The following is a 6707-nucleotide window of genomic DNA, read 5'->3' on the forward strand; positions in this document are numbered from 1 at the left end:
GGGTTCATGATTAACAAGACATAAAACAAATATAATCATGTAGGTGGCTGAGCTACGAGTAATAATTACGATCTCAATGCATACAGTAGGTTTTTTCCGCGGTTTTTAAGACATATTTCAGGAGGCACAGTACCTGTGATTCGCCATCAGTTCATAAAAAAAAGAAACACGTGAGGTTTGAAAAATCAATTATCTAAAACATACCTAACAATATTAAATTCTTCGCCGTGAAATTTACTTTCCACTAAACAGAAATTTAGTCAAACATCCATGCATTTGATGGCGCTTCAATATGCACTACAAAAACAAAAAAACTCTTCGATAAAAGCTCAAGGTCGCTCACCAAACACGACGGCGAAAGAATTTAAAACTTTCTTGCCTCAATGAAGTGAGGAAGCAAAATCTTCTTTTAGAAGAAAATGCGATGGATATTCAAGAGCGCTTTGGACCAACTGCGAAAGAAATGTTTAAACTTTTACGACATTCAGGAGTGAAAAATCCAACAAAACAAAAATACCCTCAGTTAATTCGAAGCTTTGCCTTGACGGTCCACTTTCATTCGCCCAAAGCGTATGAATATTTGAGGAAAACGCTTTGTTTGCCCCACCCAAACACTTTACGTGAATGGGTAAATAAAATTGATGGCCAACCTGGTTTCACTGCTAAAAGCTTTGCATACATCAAAAATGAGGTGCTAAAATCAAAACACCCGCTATTAATAGCGTTATCTTTGGATGAAATGTCCATCAAAAAACATACAGAATGGACAGGGAAAGAGTTCTCCGGTTACGTGAACTTGGGGTTAGGCCACAATGCCCAAGATTCTGACGAGATTGCAACATCGGCCTTAGTTTTCATGGCTGTATCAATAATTGGCCATTGGAAAGTGCCAGTCGGCGATTTCCTGCGGTTCACGGAACCCCTAGCTCTATGCTAAAAACTCTCGTAACTGAGTGTCTTTTCAATGTACACAAACTGGTGCCAAATTTTAATGCTCTTGTGTGTGATGGACTAAAAAGCAATATCACGATGGCTCAGTTACTTGGGGTTACCATCACAAAAGACGCCCTACAGAGCAGTTCCCCAAACCCAGGTACAATTGATATGGTCCTATATTCTATACTTTTCGCTTCGGACATAAACTATTCCCAACTATGTTATTTGTCCCCTTCCAGTGGATCCCAGTGAAAGAGTACACTTTCTTCTCGATGCATGCCACATGCGTAAACTGTTGAGAAATTTATGGGAGCATTATGGTGTTTTAATTGACCAACGCATGGCCGAAGTACACAAAACTAACACTTTCTAAATGGTTTTTCATTTTTGCTAATAATCTGCATAATTACTTAGCTAATTGACTGGGGGTACGTAGCCACCCTACATGCCTACCAAGCATACTAGGGTTTAACCTTGGCAAACAAGCTTTCCAAATTCCATATTAATTTCAAGAGTCAAAAAATGAAAGTGAACTTAGCAGCGCAAACCAGAAGTAGCTCCTAGCAAAGGGAATTGAGTTTCTGAGAAGGGAGGGGATCCAGTATACCAAGGCAGTGCCCCAACATCAAGATTTATATTATCCATTGATAGGTACTACTTACACTTCATTGTCCAGTCTTGTAAACTTTGAGATGCAACTTCACTTTGTCTTGTATAGATTGTTTGATGTTTTAAATTCAAGAAACCCAATGGCTAAAGGCAGCAATCCGACCTTCCAACCTAGATATTACAAAAAGGGATCTATTAAAGATGAAGGAACTGTTGTTAAATTTGACAGATATAGAAGGCAACTTAATTCTAGAAAGTCCAAGAAAAACAGCCATTTTGGGATTCACACTCGCCATTCACAGTGTGTTGGATATTGCGGAGAAATATGTTGCTCCCAATGACGCACCACTGAAGTATAATGTTAAATAAACTAAAGCTCTCATGATCAATGTCAAACTTTTTTTATTTCTAGCTTAACACATAAGTTTTGAGCCAATTTTAGGATTACAAGTGGGGACCTAAACCGTCTTCCTACCTTATATCTGGGGACATTTGTGTATAAATTATTAGATTTTGAATTAGTGTCAAAGCCTATAAGGTTCCATCAAGTATTTCAAGATCTTTTGTAACACTCGAAAAATTTACAAGTGGGGACCTTAACTGTAATTTCAACAGACAAGTGGGGTCTATTAAACACACTTTTTCTAATTTCATGTATATTATAATTTTATAATTAAAATTTTGATTATTATAATGAAATTTAGGTAATTGGACCTATATCTAGCTCAAAACTTAAGTTTTGAGCTAATTTCAGGTTTACAAGTGGGGACCTAAACCGTCTTCCTACCATATATCTAGGGACATTTGTGTATAAATTATTAAATTTAGAATAATTGTCAAAGGCTTTATGTTTCCATCAACTATATAAAAATACTTTTTAACACTCGAAAAATTTACAAGTGGGGACCTTCGCTGTCATTTCAACAGACAAGGGGGGTCTTTTATACACACATTTTCTAATTACATGCATAATTTTCTTTTGTAATTAAAATATTGATTGTTATGATGAAATTTACTAAATAGAATCTTTATGGTTCCTTCAAGTATTTCAAGATATTTTTTAAAACTTGAAAATTTTACAAGTGGGGACCTTCGCTGTCATTTTAACGGACAAGTGGGGTCGTTAAAATACATGTTTTCAAAATTCATTTTAATTCACTTTTTTAATTAAAATATTGATAATTATGATGAAATTTACATTATAAGTAACGTTAGTCCCATTTTAATATGTGGGGAACTTGGCCATCTTTTTAATATACATCTGGGGACATTTAGTTACTTCAATCGAGTTAATTAATGTTTTAAATGCAGTTAATTTAATGACGCATAAAGAATTAGGAAAAGTAGTTTTCGTACGTCAAGTGTAATTAAGTTTTGATAAATTCACCGTTCGGTCTGTGAGATACAAGATTTTAATATTGTTATCGCTGAATAATATATATTTTTTATTTCTAAAGAAGTGACATCTATCTGTGCTTATTGTAATGAAAACCCATTTTTGAGCCCCCACATGTACGCCGAAGAGACCATATGGTCCTCATTTCGTACAACTGGGGACCCGGTTGTGTGAAAACCTCTGGCGACATCTCTCGGATATGTGTTAATTTCCAGGGTCCCCACTTGTAATGTGAAAAACCCAAGAACCTTACAAGTGGGGACTTTTTTAAAACAATTAATATGGGCTCTAATTAGTCTAATTATATCATTTATCTAATTACTTACATGTGAGGACTTTAAAATGTCCCCACATGTAAGTCGGGTCCCCACTATGTGGGTGAAAAGATTGTCAGAATCCCCACTTGTCAATCGTATGCAGACGCACCCAGACACACACACGGACACACACGATCGTTACAGAACCTCTCCGTGACATACGTCACTCGGAGAGGTAAAAACTGTCTTAGTAGTCAAAGACGGAAAAAGTAAATGATAAGTGTAGAAAATTAATTGCTTGAAGTACAGATATTCAAACTTTCATTTCTGAAGACACGATCATATAACATCAATTATTAGAAAACATTTCTAAGTATTTTTCACCAATACGAAAGTTTCTATTGCCTTCATCGAGTGAAGTCGCTCTGTTTTATTGCTCCACTAAGCCTTAACCCGCGGTTCTCTAGTTTTACTGCAGCAGATCGTATGTCAAAGGCCTAAGCCTAGGCCTAGTTGACGTTATTATATTTATATTTTACCTTTAAAATTAACGATAGATCTAATTTGATCTTAAATTTTATTTGACGAATTTTATGCTTAAATTTACGGCTACAAAGCTGTGCATTTCGATATTGACGATTACAGTTTATTAAACAGACAATAATCATGAGCGGCTAAATGTGCGCCTGTTTTTGTTATTATCAAGGTTAGTCAACTGAATAAATTGCCCCTTTTCCAAAATGTTACTAAATTTTGAATGTTTTTACCTCAAAATATTGGTGTTTTTCAAATTATTGCTAATTAGCTTGTTTATTGTCACCGTTTTCCACAATATTGTTTTTTTACGCCATTTCTACCCTAAAAAGCGCCGCTTTTTTAGCCACTCGTCAATAATCCGGTACCCTTAGTTCCGGATCCATACGCACGAGACAAAAATTCTGCCTAACTACTGATGAAAAATAGAGTCGGACACTATTTACGATCACTGTTTACAGTATTTTCACTACTCTTGTGTTTAAATTAAGGCCTCAGAAGTGGAGAGATTCTTTCTGCGTGAAACCTTAAGAGATAATCTGAACAAATCAAATGCTTAGTAAAAAAGTTAAAGACCTCCATTTCTGAGGAATTGCATACTCTTCGCAAAGAAACAAAGGACGACATTGCTAATATTCTAAAATAATTTAAACTAGCCCCCACTTCAAAAGAAGTATCAAACCAACTATCTGCTCTGAGCGACAGTTACACTACCATGTACAATATCTTTCTTAGAAGAAAACCCAGAGAAAATGAAACATAACATCTTTGCAAATTTGAAAGGAAATTTGAGATTGAACAATGTGCTACTTCAGAAAGCTTTACAGTTCTTGAAAAGAAATTAGACCATCACCCGCAAGATCTGGAAAACATAGCCGATATCGTTGTAATAGATAAAACGGAAACAGCGCCATAATAGCCAGTACATAAAAAACCTATAAATTAAAGGGGATAAAGAGGCCTGGGCACAATGCCCGAAGACAAACTTAGCAACTGCAAAATTAAGACGTATCCTAGCTCTAATGACTTTTCTATAGGGAACTGCGCAAAAAACCTTTACAATTTTCTTGCTAAAGAAGCTAGATTCTACCACTAATCAAAGCCTCCATTTCCGAACATCTTCTACTCCTGACGAAGTCCTTCAACCAGAAAACTGGCCCCAAGGTGTATCATGCGACAAGCTAGGTAGCAAAATGGCTAATCCCAAAATTTGAGAAATAAATACAAACGAAGGAGGACTGGTCCTTTCAAACGATCAAAAATGAAATATTTTATACCTAACTGTGATAAAACAGTCACTGTGGAAGATATTAAAGAACATCTGTGTGATATTGGAATAACGGTCATTTTTACTATAACACCTCCATCAAAGCATTCAAGCTGGACTCAAATTTCTATCGTTGAAAGTGAAAGTCTCCATGATAATACACTTGATCTAAAAAACTGGCCAAACCCTATACGAGTTCGTCGATATAGGGAAAGACCAAATGCAAAGAATTGACTGCGACATTCTTCGATACTGAGCCCCTTTGAAATATCTTGAAATAGTAACAGCAACCTTGATGGACGTATTAAAGGCTTATATATCACGCTTGTCAACGTAAGGAGCCTAAACGTCCACACTACTGACATTGCTAATATTCTATTTAGCAATGACATTGATGTATTAACGATTTTAAAAATATGGCTGAATCCCCTTATGCCAGACATACTTTTTGCTATTAATGGTTATACATTGATTAGAAAAAATATATCGGGCAAACGTGGTGGTGGCATCGCCATTCATTTTAAAGACCGCCTTAGAATATATGAGAGACTATCTCTTATGAACAACCGGAAACTTCTTCGCTTGAATTTTTTTTTTGGTTTTCCCTTTATGAAAAAACTCGAAACCAGTACATATTTTCTGTTGCTACTGTCCACCACACCTAGACTATAAAACTACGTTTGTGGATCTTGGACAAAGGTGGCGCCAGGGGTAGGCGACAAAGGATATAGCCTACTTTTCTTTTCACTTTGGGGGCCTATAAACGCCATTTAGGGCCTCTTAATGTAAAATATTTGGGCCCTTGCGCTGGACCACTAACCTTGAGAAGGGAAATTATTAAAACCTATTGTTTATTCAGAAAAAAGGGTGTAGAAAATTACGCTTCAACATAAATGTTGCCTTCATAAGTCTAAAGGATTGTCCATAAACTACGTCAGACTCATGGCGGAGGGGTTTCTAAATTTGTGACTGACCGTGACAACGGGATCTTCGATGCGTGACGTCACATTTAACATCAATTTTGTTACGAAGTCAGTAAGAGGCTGATTAGCTCACTTTCGTTATAAAAGAAAAAAAATACAATATTCTACCTGGGAACGACCACTACGATAATTTACCAAATTTTTTATTCCATCATCGCTTAAATAGTAGAAAATTTAAGCAATGATCTCCTACTTACGCCTACTTGTAGCCAATTTAAAACAAACTTACCAGTTCACTGCAGAAATTAGGTAGCTACACGTACGTTTAGTCGGTAATTTTAATAACAGCCTCACCACCAAGAGCAAATGTTCACGGATATAGGCATGAGCGTTATGATCCTCTTAAAGCTCGAGCAGGTTCTACAACACATCGTTCCCTACAAGACATACTACTAAGAATAATAAAATCTGCGAACCAAAAAAACAAATTACCTATCGACTTTCAATCATAAATGTTCTTAAAGATTCCTATAGAGACTCTAGGGGTCTTGTACAGTTGTTGGATGGCTCCGAGTTACTTTCAATCCTAATTGGCTAGAAACATTTTCTATTTGTGATCATAGAAACGGAAATTAATTAATAAAAGTCAATTGAAGGATCTAAATTTTATAAGAGAACAACGAAAAACGGAAGGAAGAAAAGTTCCAGAAAGAATGGTTCACTAGTAAAATTTGTTTGGTGGATAAACGGGGCTACCAGTCTTAAAGATTTCAAGGGTGCGATCA

At 36.0% G+C, this 6707-nt stretch overlaps 1 long non-coding RNA gene across 1 annotated transcript; it reads right to left on the reverse strand.

The window, feature by feature from the left end:
- Positions 1-319: 319 nt before the first annotated feature.
- LOC149632476 (uncharacterized) lies at positions 320-1453 on the reverse strand. Its single transcript, XR_016373861.1, has 3 exons — positions 760-1453; positions 518-694; positions 320-452 (listed from the first exon to the last, which is right to left on the reverse strand). It is a non-coding gene; the product is annotated as an uncharacterized LOC149632476 (long non-coding RNA).
- Positions 1454-6707: the final 5254 nt, after the last annotated feature.

The sequence above is a fragment of the Phalangium opilio genome, unplaced genomic scaffold (assembly GCF_054372755.1).
Source record: "Phalangium opilio isolate 3A_F unplaced genomic scaffold, DU_Popi_V2 ptg000100l_1, whole genome shotgun sequence".
NCBI lineage: Eukaryota > Metazoa > Arthropoda > Arachnida > Opiliones > Phalangiidae > Phalangium > Phalangium opilio.